Source organism: Schistocerca gregaria, chromosome 1 (genome assembly GCF_023897955.1).
Source record: "Schistocerca gregaria isolate iqSchGreg1 chromosome 1, iqSchGreg1.2, whole genome shotgun sequence".
Classification (NCBI taxonomy): Eukaryota; Metazoa; Arthropoda; class Insecta; order Orthoptera; family Acrididae; genus Schistocerca; species Schistocerca gregaria.
Window position 1 is genome coordinate 280,245,212 of NC_064920.1, and position 14,104 is coordinate 280,259,315.

Sequence of the window (14,104 nt, forward strand, 5' to 3'; positions counted from 1 at the left end):
ACAGCCAAGGGTATAGTTTCTGTAATGTATCTTTCGATCTACCCCGAAGTGTGTGCTGTTTTGAAACCTACGTTGGTGATTTTCAGTGTTATATGATGTTTATTATTTTATTTATTTATTGTTATATTTTGTTTGAGGCCCACTCTGCAGTTACCTAAAGTGGGCAGTATTATATTGAATATTTTTGTTACTGTCAGTTTACTTAGGAACGGTCGGTACCCATCCTAGGAAATTTCCAGAAATCATAAAACTAAATACATCTGTGAATAAACTGAAGAAGCTGGTGCAACAAAAGCTGTTGTTGGATATGAAAGATGGATGTGAAGAAAGGGAGAAGTAACAAAAAATAACACTAATTTTCCTTTTTCTTCTTTTTCTTGTGAATAGTGGCTTTGGCCCTATCATGTTATTATCTATCTCTGTTTACCGTAAACAAGACATCTCAAGTTACAGACAGGCACAATTAAACAACAATTTTCCTATATTGTCGATCTTCCTACCTGGAGTTTCCATTGTTTGATATTATCTATCTCTGCCAAAGTAACTGAGAATGAAACAAGTTAATATACTAACTTTTTTATCATAAAATAAAATAGACAGGAGGTGGGCTGGGTGACAGAGCCACTTAACCAGTCAGAGTGTGGAATGCCTTTGTGACACTAATTTCTTGAAACTTAGAAGTATTTGTCCAGTTTCTGCACAAGCTATGTCTACAGTTTATTAATATTTGCAGACGGCAAATCTTTGATATTATTCTCATGTTTGGTATTGGAAGTGACACATACAGGCTTCCATCTAGTGTTTGTGATATGTCTGTAGTATATGTCAATACTATATCTAACTATGTTTGTTGGTTGTTACTTTAGTCTAAGTCTGCACTGTTGTGTATTGTCATGTTACCACTTGGTATAGAGTCCTCTGCACCATTTCTCATTCGGGAGGATCGGGAGGATGACAGTTGAACCCCGTGTCTGGCCATCCTGATTTTGATTTTCCGTGGCTTCCCAAAATCACTCCAGGCAAATGCCGGGATGGTTCCTTTGAAAAGGCACAGCCGACTTCCTTCTCCGTCCTTCCTTAATCTGATGAGATCGATGACCTCACAGTTTGGTCTCTTCCCCCTAACAACCCAACCCCCTCCTCTGCACCATTGTAAATGTTGGGTGAAAATTCTTTATCCGCTGATATGTTTGTGATGCGCCAGCTGCATAATGCTTGTAACTCACTGCATTACATTGCTCACTATTTGCACGCAGCACTTGTACTTCACATTACTCACTAATTTAACTCGTTTGTCACAACTTGTTACAGCAACTTGTCCACAACAAGCCTTGTTGTTATATTCTGTTTACATTCTGTTAGATACAGTGTCAGCAATGGTGTCAATCTATTCATACAACTTTACTCTGCAAGCCACGTGATGGCATGTGATGGAGTGTACTTTTGATCCCTCCTTCCCTATTCCATTCACGAACGATGCATGGAAAGAATGATTGTTGGTAAATCTCCATACTGGCTCTAATTTATTGTAGTTACTCGTTGTTGTCATTCTGGGAAACGTGAGGGGGGGGGGGGGGGGGCAATATACTGTCAGATTCTTCCAGGAATGTACTCTCTCTACTTCAGTAGTAAACCTTTCTGTGATGCACAAGGCCTGCCTTGTTTCATCTGTTGAACACCATTATAATGCTCTCACAGCCACTAAATAATATGATGAAATGCTCCACTTTTTGTTAGATCTTGTTGATCTCTTGAGCAATACCCAAGAATCAGTGAAACTAGAGTTTTGCAAGCCACATCTTTTTTGGACAAATTACATTTCCGAAAGATTGTTCTTATGAATCTCAGTATGCTGTATGCTTTTCCTACTGTTTATCTTATGTGGTTGTTTCACATAATGTCACTCCAGATGGTTATTGCTTGGCGTTTTATGGTGTTACTGCTTCCAGCAGTTTGTCACCAATAGTGTAATTGTACAGTAATACATTTCTTCTCGGTCTCTACACCAGTGATTAATCTTTTGGAGGTTGTCTTGCAGTTTGCAAGTCTTCTGATATTGCTGTCTTCTTACAGACAGCCACATCATTGGCAAACAGCTTCATGGTGGATCCAGCACTCTCCACAAGATCGTTCACATATTTGTAAACAGTAATGGTCCTATCATACTGTTGTCAATTTACCTTTACACTTGTTGATTTTCTTCTATTAAGAGGGACGTGTTGAACTCTATCTGCGAGGAATTTTTGACTCCAGACACAAAACTCATCCGAGGTTTAATCATAGTGTGTAGGCTAGGCATCCGAGGTTGATTAATGGCACTTTTAAATTTTATTCATTTGTGCTCCACATCTTTGTCTGCAACACTAAATTCTGTTGACTACTCAGATACTCTGAAATTTGCATCTTGTAACTCTTGCCTAGGAAAAAAAAAAATGTGTCTGTCTTTCTTAACAGTCTTTATAATACCCGTAGTCTTTGATGCTACCACAGATTGTTTACTGTAGAGAACAGTCATTTGTGAACTAACGGGTCCAAACGAATGGTTCACCAACATGAACGGAAGGAGTGAGGAACGAATTCTAAGGAACAGTTGTTCATAGTTCACTTTGGTTGCGGCTTTCTACTTACAGTTCCTGGGAATGGGAAACTGTCAATCTTGTTCCAGCCGCATTCCCGGTCCCATTCCCGACTCAGTCTAGGTCCTGGACCCAGTCCCAGCCTTCTTCATGTGGCCACTCATCGCAGTTCCACTGCCGACTGCTCCTAGTTAGTTCAGTATCGAGTTGTTCATTTCGTTTGCAGCGCATGCCCATTAAGAGCTGTTCCAAGCGTATTTTGAACTCTGAACTTCTGGTTCTTTTTGTATTCTATTCAGCGTCCATGACTGGTAATTAAAATGTATTATATAATTACGTAAATTACTTAAAAATTACATGTATGTAATACATACATCTTTTCAGGTAACAAAAGGGCATATCAGCTTACTTTACTATTTTGATAAACAACAGAAGACATACTTATAAAAAGGCAAGTTTTTTTGGGTATTACACATGCAAAGGTAGTTGGCATGGCACTTACGAGTGGCCATTTTCCTTCTTTTTTTGATCCAAGGTAAAAGATAATGTTCATTGTTATGGAAGGCAGACTGACAACTGAATGAAGCCCGCACTCCATAATCGAGTGTCTGGTGTCACATTTTGTAAAGAGTATATGATAACTTCTACAATATTATTTCAGTGGCGCAAGGCAGTGCACGAAAAATCTGCACCGAGTACTAGACTGCTCCATTATTTTCATCATGGCAGCGACAACAGCAATCATTACGAAATTGTCTCGAATGAAAAACAGCCCACAGTTGCACTAAATTATGTTTATTTTAAACGTTGACTATGGTTTCTGCTTTATTAATATAGCCTTCTTCACAAGTCCTAAAAATGATAAAAGTAACATCTAGACCAGTGATGCAGTCTACACATAAACTTCAAAATTAGGTAAATGATAACGTATTACTTACATACACTAATAAATGAAAAATGTGTTAGCCCAGCGGCTGCATCAAGACCAATAAAATAACTTCAACAGACATAAGCCTGTTTCAAATGTAAGTAAAATGGCACCATATCTCCTCTGCCACTACCTCTGTAATATTGGATGCACAGTTGTCAAATGTGCTGCACTCCGCGCACCATAGGTGGCGCTCACCACAGTGAGCTACGTTGCACTGTTTATCAGGCAACTAGCCACTATGTACGACAATAAATTAACAACATGCCTATATGTGCAAATGAAGGGCCATATACTAGTAATACGAATGTCCAACAGATGAAATACTGTTGCGTACGATTGCTAGAGTGGTAGAACATTAATAATTTCATATAACAAAATTTGTCAGATCACTGTTTGATGCATGATTCAAAAACTAGACCATCGTATGCAAATAAAACTTCAGTTTACATTATAAGCTCTAGTAGCTTATAGGGCCAATTCTACCTGCCGACTGTAGTCGTTGTACAGAGCCACACTACCAATGATTGACATTATTTCTATGACTAGCACCCTACTGGAGGACTGTCCTAAAACACTAGTTTATCTCAAAAGATAATCCTACAATCATGTGGCACAATCGAGTAACTACTAGTGTCTATCTGCTTGCCCAATACGGGCTGAAAACATTCAAGGTAGCTGGAACTTTTCAAATAACTCTGATCATTCAGTAAATTCCCACTGTCAGACTTTTTGTGCTTGTATATGTGCACCTCCTCCAATAAATCTAATTTCATACTCTTTGCTTCATATCACAATAGTTCAGTGTCATTAACAGGTTGGGCCATATGCCCTTATTCAATTATGTGTTCAGCAAATGACCCATTCTTATTCATACCCATCCTCGATGGCATATGTTATTTATATCTTATGGCTATAGACCTACCTGTTTGCCCTATGTAATATGCCGAGCAAACATTACACTTCAGTTTATAAACTCCTGATTGCAATAGCTTATTATAATTGTTATTGCTGAAACAAATAAAATTCCGTTTTAAGCTATTGCTGTTGGAAAATGCTACATTAGTCATGTTCATGGAGCACACACTGCATTTTATAAGATATGTTTCCTAGAAACGGAATAGCTATAAATCTCTTACGTTCGTCCCTGTTGTTCACGGACCTCATTAACGTGGAAACTGTCTTTTTCATTTTGTGATCAATTATATTAATCGACTATTTTGGAGTTAAAACCATTATTACCGGCAATCTGTTTTAGGGTACACACTTCTTTTTGAAAGTTTGACAGATTGCGTCATTCCCAACAGGTCCTCAAATCAGTGGGTGCAGAGTGTACACAGGGCAATAAATTTACCTGTTACCCAGTCAATAGATAAGACAGAACTTAAGAAATCACATGATCTTACATACTACATTCCTGACAAACAAAAAAACAATTATGTAGTCATATGAATCTGCAAACATAGTGTACATTTTCTTCCAGACTAGGGATCATTATGCATCCATGTTCAAAGGTATTTTTTTCTATACTAAATGTTAATACTTGAGATTTTGTCAATTTGCTTTGCTTACCTGTAGCTCCTCTAATCTTTACACCCACAGTGATCATTTCCACAAAATTCTTCCTATACCTAATCTTATCTCTAAATTGTTCAGATATACCACAAATTCGGGCTTCCTGTACCAATCAAACAGTTACCTTCCCACTGATCAATCTTAATCTTAATGTAAGGACACCCAAAATCTGAATCATCTTCTCTGTTGTCCGACACTTCATGCAAAAGATCACCTTCAATTTGATAAAATCCTACATCCACACTGTTTTATAGGGTTTTATCAACTTTACTGGTATCATAGCATTACTTTGGTTATTCATATTATCACGTAAAGACTGAACACAATGGCACAACTAATGTCACTTGTTACAGAAGAGACACAAAATATATTACTGTCAAAATTACAATGCCTGCTTAAATTTTCTTTCACTTCATTCCACCAATTTGGATACAAATTCTAACTAACCAGAGCTAACTTATTCCAGAATGCACATTTATCGATGTTAGCATCAATCTGGTCCCAAACAAACTTTAAGAAGTTTTCACCTTTATTCTCTAGACTCACAGATAACTCACCTTTACCGTTTGGATCATTATTCTACGTGACATTAATGAAAAACTGTTTTGACTGGACTGGTATTCTATGACTCGCACTTGCAACATCACATATATCATTTACCTTACCAGTGTTGTCAATGTAATTCATAAGTAACTCTGAAACTTCATTATTCTTAAACTCCACAAACACCTGATCATCTTCATCATTCCCCAAAATTACTTCATCAACAACATCACTAACAACACAAGTCTCATCACAATCAAAGTCACTTACCTTGCCTACATTGATTTGCAATAAGTCACCAGTCTAAGACTCACCAACCTCAGTTACTTCACAGCTCCGATTTACATACATCAATACCACTATTTTATGAACAAGAGAAGAAGTCATTAGTACATACTACATCAAAATTCTCACTACTTTCACATTCTGGTTTGAGATTAGCATCTTCATCATCATAATTAAATGTATTCCAAAACTTTTGATCAAAACATAAATGAGATATCTGATATTCCTTCTGTTTAATTTCAGATACATGTGTCATATCATTAACACTGTTATTATTGTTTAATTGCAAGTGTAACTGGGGGATCCTGTGCATGGTGAATTTCGTCACCCCAAAACTGTGGTCCTTCAATGAGCCAAACTGCCGTTTCCAGAGTATTTACTTCTGTGATTGTTTCTCCTATTAAAATGGCCATGGTTATCCCCATTATTCCTATCCTGCTGATGTTCAAAATTTCTCTCTGTATTGATACTTTGATCCTCATGGAAGTTACCATTATCTCTGTTTCTGTAGTTATTCCTATTGTGATTTCAGTCATTTCAATTATTATGGTACATACTTCATTCTACTGCCCTATCCAGCTTGTCAACATATCGTAAAAATTGTAAAAGACAGTTGTCAGGCCTGTGTACTAAATCCCACTGTGCAATCTTTCTGGTAATGTCCTTTTAAGTGCATCAGTCAAGGTCATTTCATCAAATAGTTCATAAGGTCTGTTAATTTTTTAAGTTGATTCTTACAAAAGTCTTTCAAAGTACCATACCTATTCCTATAATTAGGACCATTCAAAAATTCACCTTTACCGTATTTACTCGAATGTAAGTCGCACTTTTCTTCCAGTTTTTGTAATCCAAAAAACCGCCTACGGCTTAGAATCGAGTGCAAAGTAAGTGGAAGTTCTGAAAAATGTTGGTAGGTGCTGCCACAACTAACTTCTGCCGTCAAATATATGTAGTGCTACATAGGCATGCTTTGCAGGCACAAAGATAAATACTGGCGCCAAAACCTCTGCGTCAGTAAATAAATTAAAAGAAAAGGTAGAAGAATGTAAACATTATGCCATGTATTCTTTCATGTTTGCTGCTATCTCATTTAAATCCTGTCTGCCTAATAAACTATGAAACTAGAATGAGACAACAGCAGATGCGGAAGAATATACATATCATGTCATGTTTATATTCATGTTATTCTTATGCTGAATGGATACAGTCAGAAACAAAGCATAGCAACTGACTAGATTTTTAAATCTAAGATGACTAATTTCTGTGCAGGATGTAATGTACTAAAGAGGCGTCTCCAAAGATTTGCAAACGGAGAAAATTTTTCGTTAAACTCTCTTTCAGAGCATCTTCAATCATACGTAGTTTATTATTTGGTTCTTGTTGATCATTATCAAAGAAAGCAGCAGTGTAAGTAACAACAAATAGCAGCCTCTTTGCCATTTTTTTTGCTTATGAGACAATTTCTCTCCCCCTTCCCTCCCCCCCCCCCCCCTTTCAATTGAATGCCACGGTAACGCGCACAAAAGCAAACCACGCTGCGAGCGGCGACAGGTCCTAAACGCTCATTATCAGAATGGGACAAACAATGCAGTACAGTAATGCATTTTGACCTTAGAGTGACATAAACACCTATAACAAAGAGAACGTCGCTTATCAGATCAAAGCAAAACAAGCAATCAATTATAACACATGAAAAAGGAAGGGTACCCATATAAATACGGATGGAGCATCCGGCACATAGCAATGGCTACTTGGCGAAGCTTAACTGTTAAGCTTACAACTCGAACCAAACTACTGTAGCTGTATCTTCATCCATTCGACCTTAATTGTGTCTCGTGTTACAATGGACTAACTTTGTTTTGATTGGGAGGTGTGGTCTAAAACTTTTCTCTCCCCTTGAATTTCAAGTCTCAAATTTCAGGTGCGGCTTAGATTCGAGTAAATACGGTAATTATCCCCTGTTCAGATTCTGATTAAAATTTATCTAAAAAGCTTTTCTTAAACTTTGATGTTTCCCAATGACGTAAATTTAAATTTACTCATGATAGAGCTTTGCCTTCAACCATCATTTCACAAATTTAATTTTTTGATGGTCATTCATACCTGACACCAAACTCTCTCTACAGTGGTGTATGAGATACACTGTATGTAAATTGTCTGATGGAAAACTTTTGATATGAATGTTGGACCATGCAATACCATTGTTTGCACATAGATTTTCATTCACACATGTTTGTGAACTGCTGAAATTCTTTGATCTAAAACAGTTACATTAGTTTGCATATTGTTTCAACATTTAAAATGTTTTGGTCTTAACTGGTGATTTTTTTCTAGGGCCTTCTGTCCAACACTGCTGTTATTAACATTTTTTTGATTGTCTTCCTGATTCAGCTATATAAAGTCATTTTCCAAAACATTAAATTTATATTCTAAAACATCAACTATTTCATTCACACTTTTTAACCTCTCTGACAACCTGTTTTTTAGCTCTGAAACTTGATTACTTAGTTGGTCCATTTGATCTAGTACCCTGTCCAATTTATTATTGTTATCTGTCTTCAGTTCCACTGTCTTTGCCAAAATCAACTGCAGATATCAGTTTTTATTGTTTCTTTAGTGACTACAATTTCACTTGGCTCAGTCGTGTCGTGACTGCATCCAACAGCTTTCACTTCTACCTCACTCCTATCCTTATCTCTCTTCATTTTGTTAATAAGCACATGAGTCCACAAACAAATTAACATTCTGAGAGCTTCACAAATGGTTTGTACTTGTCTTTCTTTTATGATGTCCCTGGTTATAGTTGTAAAGTCCTTTTTCATTTGAACCAGTCTGTCATTGTTGGTAGTACATCTTCACTCTTGGTACTATTTTCTTTGTTGGGCAGCCCTCAGTCTTCTTTCTTCATGTGATCGAAATTCTTCCACACATAAACTGCAAACGACACAAATCACTCTCCATTCTTCTGCAACAGACAAAATTTCATTATTAGCCAATTGATCCCAGATGACACCACCACTTGTATTCTACCTCTCCCTCACATCATTTGTGAATTAACTCTTTTAATAAGAATGAAATTTTCGCTCTGCAGCTGAGTGTGCTCTAATATGGAACTTATTGGAAGATTAAAACTGTGTGCCGGACTGAGACCTGAACTTGGGACCTTTGTCTTTCACGAGCAAGTGCTCTACCATCTGAGCCACCCAAGCACGACTCATGACCTGTCCAGCACACAGTCTTAATCTGCCAGTAAGTTTCATATAAGCGCACACACTGCTACGGAGTGAAAATTTCATTCTGGAAACATCCCCCAGACTGTGGCAAAGCCATGTCTCTGCAACATTCTTCTTTCCAGGAGTGATAGTTCTGCAGGTTTTGCAGGAGAGCTTTGTGAAGTTTGGAAGGTAGTAGATGAGGTACTAGTGGAAGTAAAGCTGTGAGGACGGATCGTGTGTTGCGCATGAATAACTCAGATGGTAGAGCACTTGCTGGTGAAAGGCAAAGGTCCCGAGTTCAATTCTCGATCTGGTATATATTTTTAATCTGCCAGTAAGTTTCTTTTAATAAGCTTCGAGAGGAGTGAGATTTACAAAAGAACTTTACTTTACCTTATTTTCTCGTAGTTGGCTCCAGTTCTTCAAGTCTAGGGGCTGATTCTTGAAGCCAACATTTTTGAAATTGTAGGTTGTCATGGTGCCAGTTGACACAAGTAGTTCTAAATAAACCTGCACTGTATTTTTTGTTTTCTTCACGATAATTTATTCTCATTTTTTTGTAACACACTGTCATTTGAATTTTCACATTAACAAAGCCGAAATTACATTGTTATTCCAAATTACCAAAACATGTCTAATCACATCGGAGGCATGCCCACTATTCCTTGACTCTGCAGTACTAACAATATTCCAAAGGGTTTACAAATTCTCTTGACAAATGCTTTTCTATTAATTTATGTTATTATTTTATAAAAGAATCCAGAGATAAACATAATGAACAGTACTAAATTGCATAATTAATAACAGAAATTTTAAGTGTGCCAAGCATTTCGTAGTTTCAGATGTTTCTAAAAGAAAATAATTTTAGCTGTACATTCAGAGCTGGTACATATTGTTTGTTATAAAGAAAATGAAGTATAATTTTTTTTTTATTTTAGCTTGAAATATAACACATTGTGTACAAAATCGTATGAAATGTTTTAGAAAAACAGGTGAGATAAAATTAACCTATTCAGAATTGAAAGATATTTCTGGTGTTGACTGCTTCTATTGAGGAAAATTAATGCTAAATGAGGGTGTCCCTTTACAACTTTCCAGTGTTTGCTTGAAGTAATTTTCAGAGAAGAAATTCAGAATAATGTCACATGAATACTTTGATAGAATGGCTCTCCCGTTCTATTTCTGACAAATTGAATTGTCCCCCTACTGCTTTACTGTGATCAGGAAACTTATTCATGAAGTTTTGTGATTCTATCCTGAAGCACCATGCTATTACAGCTCCTGACACAGCCGGACTATGAAAGCATCCAGTTACCATGTGTGATCCGTCTTAGATGCTTAAGTGCAACCCATTTATTTCACATTTTGAATCTGTAATAACTTCACTTTATATTTTCTAATTCTTCAGTGCAATAACTATGCCACCACCATTAATGTGTAATCGTACTGTATATATTCCAATGTATATTTGGGATTTTGTTGCTATTTACTTTTGGGTCCAACCAATTTTTTTTCCCAGTGTTATCTGCACATTATTACCTTCCGTAAGCAATTGTAATTATAGTATCTCACCTTGAATGCACTTGCCGTTTACTGATACCATATTGATATTTTCCATTTCTGATTTGCAAGGGCAAACGCTCTCAGAAAATAATGTGGCTGACGTGTCTTTGATTTTAGCAGGCAATTTGTCACTGATCCCAAGGGAGTTTCCTCTAATATGTATAGAAAGTAACTGCTTCCTGCATGTAGTGTACACCTAACCTATGAGGGGGATCCTCCAGTTCTCCACCCAATAATGGAGGTTGAGAGATGTGCATCTGATACCATCGCAGAATCACATGAGCCTCTCGTTTAGACATCCCGTTCTGCTCCAAATAAGAGGACTGTGATTTACTTTGGGTACGATGCTACAGATAGTGAGCTTAGCATGTACGCTTTGTGAGATGGTGCCTTCACCAAATGAGCCAACCACCAAAAGGAACCAATAATGGCCTTACAACACAAGTGACAGATGTCATTCATGGAGACACAAGCCATGATTTGCAGCCTGTTGCAACAAGTGTGTTTGATGGCCGCTGGCAGAGCCTCTTCCACATATCAGATGAGACTTCCTGGCAGACATACTGAGTGCACATTGGCATTCTTTTCTGACCTACCTGCTAATTCCCTGAGGGGCACCATTACTCGCCTAATGGTTGAGCTGCCAATGACTAACAGAGCTGCCCTCTGCACTTGTCAGAATTGGGCAGGAAAATTGGCCACTAGCTGAACAGGAGAGGCAGTGGTTCATATGTGTGATCAATAGAGGATAGCACCTTGTACCTGTTGCTGAGGCATAAGGAGCCATCTGTACGGCCAGTTCCCAGTTTTGCCCTCTGCCCAGAAATAAGCAAATCTGCCACTGTCCACTACTCACTTCAGGTGAAAACACACTTGTCAGATGATTCACATTGAAAGTCAGAGTGACAGGGGGGTTAATTAGGCGATTGTAATGGTATCAAAGATGCCACAGGTTTCGCCTCTGGTGCACCAGTGTTTTCCAGCTTTGAGCAGTAGCCGAAAGCCTGTTGACCCGGTCCAGCATAGTTTCCTGCTGTTTCTGGACAGTGGACAATTCTCCTTGTGTCCGCAAACAAGGAGCAGAGGCGTGCGTTGAGCCTGCATGGCCTGCCTAGGACCATAGCCGTGATTGATGGGTGATCTTTGACTTGGGCTGCCTGGGCAGCTGACAGAGCCGCACTGAAACCCATTGGGCTTTGTGGTGCTCTGCCACAGCCCATGTCCGCCTTGATGCCCATGTGTCTTGTGTGCTTGTCAAGTCAGGTGCCAGCCAGAAACTACACTGTCATGGGTCTTGTCTGCTTGTCAAGTCAGGTGCCAGCCAGAAACTACACTGTCATGGGTGCAAAATGTAATCTCTTTGGCCTGTTCGCAAGTAGTTTTTTACTTTGCACAATGTTTACCGATACAGTATTTCACCTCTAGTCATATATTAAATTAGTTGATGGCTGTAACATTGGTAACAAGGTGATTCATTAACCCTAGAGTAAAAAAGTGTGACTCTCAAGACATAAATAATAGGCTGGGATAAGATTTTCTCCACATTTTTCTAAATTATCTCTGTTAAAAAAATGGTTCTGAAATAATATAAAGTAGCAATGAAACTGTATGCAACATTTATTACAAAGTATTGTTGATGTTTTACAATATGACAAAACAACTAACAGTTATAATATCAATGTATTTTATTATTTAATTGGACATAAAATATCTACTCACCAAGCGGCAGCAGAATACACATATAAAAGACTGTTGTGATTATTCTTCAGGCAGAGGGGTTGAAGGGGAAAGAAGAATGGTAAAGGGTTAAGGAAAAGGACTGGAGAGATCTAGGAAAAGGAGTAGATTTTAGGAAAGTCATCCAGACCCATGGGTTAGGGGGGACTTACCATACAGGATAAGAATGTGAATCAGTCTTTCCTTCTCATCCCATATGGTAAGTCTCCCCTGACCCATGGTTCTGGGTGTCTTTCCCAAAATCTACCACTTTTCCTAGACTACATCAAGCATTTTCAAACTAAACTGTTATGGCAACTTTGACACATATTTTTCCAATGGTCTTTGCACACTGGTTTCAGACACATGCCGCATTCAAAGGAACTTTTCCAGCCTTCTTTCTGACCGCAAAGAAAGCATCATCCACTTTTTTTTAAAAAGATCATTTCTGGTTGTGCTGCTGAGATTGGAATATCGCTCCCAAAATGTGTCAAAATCTGTTCCATGCTTACGAGAAGCTCTTTGTGTAAATTTTTTCTTGTGAGCCTGTCTTTCATTTCTGCTTCAACCACCCGAAAAGCAAATGATTGTGAAAATATTTTCGGGTGTTTGTGTCGCCATTATTCTTATACAAGCCATAGGTCATAGGCATCTAAAAGCCCATCAAGTATCGAATTGGCCAGCACCTAGTTTTTCATTCCGTGGTCTTGTTGTTGCGTAGTAAATCAAATACATCGACTCCCTATTTGTTGTTATTGTAGATAAGTATTGTGTTCGATTTCTTTGCCTTCTCATCTATTTCACCTATCTCATGCATCATTGACAGAAGAATAACATTTTTATTTTTCTTCAGAATGTATGACTCCCACATTTTTTTCTCTCCTGTAAATGAATACAAATGAAGAAACTGGCCTATTCTTGGCAGTTTGAAGCAGGAATCCTGAGATTTCTGTTTTTTTTTTTTTGTGTTTTTTTTTTTTTTTTTTTCCCCGTAATGTGCCAACCATTGTCAACCTTCTGTCGGCTGCTAAAGAAGCAAACCTGTTGTCATTGTAATGTTGTTTCGTATATATAGGTTTACATAATTTCATCATATAATATGTAGGAATTGAAACACACGTACCTCTAGTGTCATTTTCCAAATATGGGATGCGCCCCATAAAAGTAATATGTCTTCGCGTCACATAATGAAATTATCTTTAGCCCATATTTTTTCGGCTTGCTTGGCAGATAAATTCTGAATGGGCATCTGTGTTGGAAGCTAAGGAGTGTCTCGCCAATATTTAGGAGAGCAGAGGGACTGTACAGCTTGACAAACATATGCCATAAATCACTAAATGTGGTTAACTTGTCTGCTGCTCTTCTTTGCAGTCTAATATGTTGGTAATCAAATCTTAGATTATTGATTACAAAATTAAATTGATTTTTCATCGTAACTCCTTGGAGAAATGGGGACCAGTATAATACAGACTATGCATCAGTACAACTGACATGGGCATTTTCTAGAGGTCCACTCATAAAAAGTATACCAAATAATGCTTTTATTTCATTTTGGTCAGTATCTCCAATATACCGTTGTAGTGATATGAATTTTACCCTTGAATCAACAAGTTTTTGGTTTGTGTATGTAACTATTAGTGAAACAATGTTGTTAATAAACAACAGTTCAAATAGTTTCAAGGGAGATGTTTCATTTGTTGCCT

At 37.7% G+C, this 14,104-nt stretch overlaps 1 protein-coding gene across 1 annotated transcript in view; it reads left to right on the top strand.

Moving 5' to 3' along the window:
- The window catches only part of LOC126341081 (ATP-dependent DNA helicase Q4), a 126,766-nt gene that overhangs the window by 82,368 nt on the left and 30,294 nt on the right, over positions 1-14,104 (top strand). The window lies entirely within an intron of this gene.